Source organism: Sesamum indicum, linkage group LG6 (genome assembly GCF_026168435.1).
Source record: "Sesamum indicum cultivar Baizhima isolate 11 linkage group LG6, ASM2616843v1, whole genome shotgun sequence".
In the NCBI taxonomy this organism is placed as follows: Eukaryota; Viridiplantae; Streptophyta; class Magnoliopsida; order Lamiales; family Pedaliaceae; genus Sesamum; species Sesamum indicum.
In genome coordinates this window covers 14,767,224-14,772,696 of record NC_142662.1, presented here as the reverse complement: position 1 = coordinate 14,772,696, position 5,473 = coordinate 14,767,224, and the positions used below count along the sequence as shown (strand labels likewise).

The following is a 5,473-nucleotide window of genomic DNA, read 5'->3' as shown; positions in this document are numbered from 1 at the left end:
GTTTTCTATTTCCAATATTATTTTTGATAGGGGTGCTAACCACCCCATAAGAACATAAGATGAAAATACCCTCTTAAGGAAGAAAAATAACAAAAATGACACAGAATCCGTGTACTTTTTGTCGGGTTGGGTCGTTGAACCAACACTACCCATCCGCCTCCGGAACCACAACTTGAATCCTCAACCGTTGGATCTTCCAGTAGGCACTATATGAGATGTTGCCATGTGAGCCTACTGCGTACGAACATTTGGACTTATAAATCCGCTGTTTGAGAGCATTTATGGTACGTTACATTTATTGCCTATTTGATTACATTAACCCTTTGCCTATGTTTTTGTGTTTTGGCCCATCTTAGAGATGGGCCAAAACACAAAATCAAGTTTGGTTTTATAACTTGCACACCTCTACTAGCTGTGCAAGTTGAATTTTAAATGTTTTATTCATTTTTTTTATTATTTTCTCTCTCTTGTTTCATCTCTGTCGCCTTCTTCTCTCTGTCACATCTTCTTTTCTCTCTGTTCTTTCATCTCTATCGCCTTCTTCTTCTCTTTCTTTCTTTTCTTCTTTCTTCTCTCTTTCCTTTTCTTCTTCTCTTTTTCTTCTGTTTCTTCTTCTTTCATTTTTGTTTTTCTTGGCAAAGGGTCGGTTTCTTTTTCTTCTTCTCTTTTTACTTCTCTTTCTTCTTCTTTTATTTTTGTTCTTCTTGGAAGACATTTGCCCGATCTTGTTTTCCTTCTCTTTTCTTGTTTTTTCTCACGTTTGTTTTTTCTTTTTCTTTTGTTGTTTGGTCTAATTTTTATTGTGTGACTTTTGTAGCAATTGGAACGCCAAAAGATCTGTCGTTTGGGTCGTCACCGCCATCAAAGTCAATGCCTCTGTCGCGCGAGTTTATGGATCAGAAAATTAATCTTTTACCTAATGTTGTCTTTGCTTCTGTCGAAGAGTTTGATTCAAGTGTATGAGTTTTGGGGGTGGATTTGTTATGTGAAGTGAGGAAATGGCGAAGAGGGTTAGTGATGAGACTGTTGAAACGGAGTTGGAGACTGAGACCCAACATCCATACGCCGTTCATGTTTTTCTCCGGTCAGCCGCACTGTTATTCTTTCTTTAAATTTAGGATTTTCTTTTTTATTATGAACTACTTGTATCCATGTTGCTCAACAATATATCGGTTATTGAGAAAAATTACAACTGATTTGTACATTGAATTTTTCTTTTACATATTTTAAGAAACTGATTTGGGCAAGTTGTAGTATATAGTGTCGGTGCATTATACAGACCTGTTTTGTTGCACTGTAATAAGTATTTATTGCAATAAGTGTTGAAGTGTATATCAATTGTGACTATACACTGTAAAATTTTGTGCTGCTACTATTTTTTATTTAACATTTCACTTACAGGTTTTGCATTATATTTACTGAAATTTGAGCCTGTGTGGCAATGCATGATTTTACTTATAAGCTTTAGTGTGCAGTGCATGACTGATATGCACTATTGTGGCAGTCCCTTTTATTTATTGACTTGCTTTAGTGTGGCAGTGTTGCTTTTTGCTACATTGACTGCAGTCGTATTATTTGCAAGTTGTCTGTGGAGATTCACATGGTCACAGTGACACTTTTAGCATATTTGAGACTATAACATATATGTTACTTATTTTGTCTATATATAGCATTCATATCATTCGCTAAAAAAACTACCATCTAAACTTCAAAGTTCAAATACTTGTATTGGTTATTGAGTACGTATTCGAATATAGTGTTGCACTCGGGGAACGGTGGATTGTATTCCACTTTTGTCGGTGTTCTATATTTGAACCATCATATACCTACGTTGATTGAAAAAGGTACTTGTTAATCCCTATTTTAATTCTGATTTTATGTTGTTTGCTATGTCTCACCAAGCCGTGAGGTGGAGTTCGTGTTGTGGTTATTTAAGCTAAAGCTGTCTCATGAAACTTGCATATCTTGTGGATTTTTTGGTTCTTTACTTGTTAGGTCTATTCTGGAGTTGGTTTTGTAAAGATAGATATGTGGTAATCTGTACTTTTGTAGTTGTGTTTTTTAATTCAATCTTGTCTAGACCATCCTTATTTTTCATCTTTACTGGTAGTTTATCTATATCAATTCAAGTGATATGATGTGTCTTTTACTAGGGATGGCACTTGTAGTGAGTTACCATGCTAAGTTGCTAATTATTCCTTGTCTCTGTGAGCTACATTCATATGATTTGTGCTTCCAGACAGCTTTGTTTCCCTTTTCCTTCTTTATCTTGCTGGTTTAGGTTGGTTTATGAGATGTAATTGGTTAAGTGTACAATTGTTTATGTTTATCGAGAAGAATCACTAACTTGGTATATAATAGTATGAATTAAGTATTGAATATGATCTTGTAACAACACAATCTTCTGTACACATTTATGGACTCTGTTGGCATTATTTTGGCAATGATCACCTGTATGGTAATAAAATTGGACAAAACCCCGCATGCTTTTAGGAACTGCAAATCAAGAGGGTTTCGTTAAGCTTCCTAGGATTGCCTTATATATCAAAAGATGATGTACTAAAAAATCCCATCTAATTTAATGTTTGTGGAAAGGAATGGATTTCCAGGTAATCTTAAATATCTGTTATGAGATCGAAGATATGATAATAAACTTGGTGTTTGATTGAATCACATGGTTAATATCTCTAGGATTAACTTGGAGATTCCCTGCATTTCAAGTATTGCATTTGCAAATTCTTTTTATTGGCAACAGAGGATTAACAATCGTAGTAGTTCATAGGTGAGCAAGATAACTTTCTATTTGCCTTTGTTTTGGTTATAAATGTCCTTTGCGGTCACTATTGGTTCAGATTCCGGAGTATCTGGAGAGTCCTGGGTAATAGTATTTGCTGTAATTTACAAATACTGTTGATTAGGGGTGTGTGTATATACATGTGTATAGGAAATATATAATACGAGAAAGTGCCCCACAGAAAGATGAGTTTGGACTTCAGCATTTTTTCTGATTCTGTATTTTCTTATGTTTAGTTCAGGACTAGGTATAATTTTTTTTATGTGCATGTTTGGATTGTGAATGATTACAACTATTTTTGGCAGTGAAGAGTGTGAAAGAATTAATTTATATGAAGAAAATGAAATTTATTTTCAAGAAGGGAAGATAGTGATTCTACTTTTGGAGAAAGATAGAAGTTTCCTTTAAATTTATTGTCTTGCAGCCCTTAATTTGTGTTATTTTCTTTTTTTAGTAGTGTTGTCTGTTTTTCTTTATATTTGACGGATCTTAAATGAATTGAGTGGAGATAAAATCATATCATTTAAGTTGAATTTGAATCTTTTATGGACTTTGAAAGTTTAAATGATTTCGAACGAGCTTTAAGCATGTCTGTCCATGTATTTTAGTTAAAAAATAATATGTTCAATTTAAGTCATATAAATATATATAAATTTTATGCAAAATTATTTCTTTATATTTAATATGCTATAACTATTTATTTTCTGTTTGTTCTTAAATATGGTACAATTAATATAATCAAAATATAATTCATTAGTTGTAACGTATTTGTATCAAAAAATTAATATGCACGGACATATCTTAAAATTCATTCTTATCTTTTAACTAAACTTTATTTATATATAAATAAATCTAATAAATAGAAAATAAATATGACCTTTGGAAAATAAATAAAATATGATTCAGTAATTTAAGAATAAGTTTGAAAAAAATTAAAAATACAATTTATATATTGCTTTTTAGTTAAATATATTTTGAGAATATCTATTACTTTATATTTAATATGATACAATTAATATATAATCAATTATTTCTTTATATTTAATGTGATATAAATATTTATTTTCTGTTTTTTCAAATATTATTTAAACCGTAGCATTGTTTAAATTATTTAACATATTAGTATTGTTCAAGCTTTTTAAGTCAACAACTATATAAAAAAAGAAAGCATCAGCAAAAATTAATTTGGTCCATAAATTAAATAACCATTAACTGAAATGATTTCTAACTCATTAATTATATGTATGAAAAAATCGGTGTTCAATTGGATCATATTACAAAAATTTGTAAATTACAAAAAATCCATGCGGATTTCGATCATATTACAAAAATAAATTTTGCTTTTTTTTTAATGTGGTTAGACGTTGTCGTTTCTATTTTTAATTACTAGTACTATGTTTTTGCAGCATCTTTACATAAAGGCATTAGCAATTAGTAATGTAGGAGCAGTAATATATTAGTTAGTTTTCATGTTTAATAATATATCATAATGTGCCATTCTTCTTAGGGATTTACTAAAAGACACAAATTAAAAACTACCCGTTACAAAAATACAAATAATCAGGTATGTAGTAATTAATTGATATAGTGATATAACGTGAAAAATCCAAATGTAGAATTTAAAAGATTGTGAAATTGTAAATCATAAATTTTTATCATTATGGATATATAAATTATCGTGCTTATTTTTTACGATACTGTGATATATAAGCAAACCCACAAAGATGCAATACCCAAATGACGTTGGTTCCTCCCAGTCATCTCGGAATGATAAAGTTGTATGGAACTCAGAAATGGAACGCGTGTTTATTGAATTAATGCACGAGGAGTTCATCACACACCGACTCCAATCCTCCACATTCCCACCTTCAGTGTGGGCTCGTATAACCGACAGAATGAACTCAATTACGGCCAAGGTTGTCGTTTTACGCCGGTACAGTTAAAAGGTAAACTTAACAGACTGCGTCGTGCTTGGCGTCTGTTGAACGACATTCTAAGCAGGGGTACAGGGTGGGGGTGGGACCCAGAAAAGAATACCATTACAGACGAGGCAGGACGTTTGGAGGAGCTGTATCGGGTAATAAAAATATTGTGCTCTCATTCTGCCTTCACTTAACCATCTAGGTTTGCACGAAGGCTCTCTTGAATGTGACGAACGTACTCTTTCACAAACTAATAATATGTCCTGCCAATCAGTGAATGATTGCAGGAAAATCCAGACTATAAAAAAGTTGTTCAGCATGGCCTTCAACAATTTGACCTATGCACTTAAATGTTCTCACGGAATACTGCATCTGGTGGGCTTGCTCGTTCGTCATCTCAACAATGCCGAACAATCCATAACAGCAACAACATAGATGATGAAGAAATGGATGGCACTCACTCGGGCAGCCGTCGATCATGAGACGAGTACGAAGATACAACATTCTCTCAATCACAGCCCATGACGTTCGGGGAAGAATTCTTTTCTTCATCGGGATTAGCGCATGCGTCCGCTGGTCCGTCTGGAAGCGGTCGTCGATCCCGACGTGCTACTAGTGAGTTGCACGCTAAGAAGTGTGAGACAATGGATAGGTTGAATGAATCACTGCAAGGGAAGATTGACCGCACAGGGCCCAAAGCTACTGAATCGATTGAGCGGTGCATAGATGAGTTGACAAAGTTTCAAGATCCACCGGA

The 5,473-nt window shown here is 33.3% G+C and overlaps 1 long non-coding RNA gene across 1 annotated transcript; it reads left to right on the top strand.

The window, feature by feature from the left end:
• The first annotated feature begins 449 nt into the window (after positions 1–449).
• Positions 450–1,256, top strand: LOC110011603 (uncharacterized). The gene is made up of 2 exons (XR_002286619.2): positions 450–642; positions 818–1,256. It is a non-coding gene; the product is annotated as an uncharacterized LOC110011603 (long non-coding RNA).
• The last annotated feature ends 4,217 nt before the right edge of the window (positions 1,257–5,473 follow it).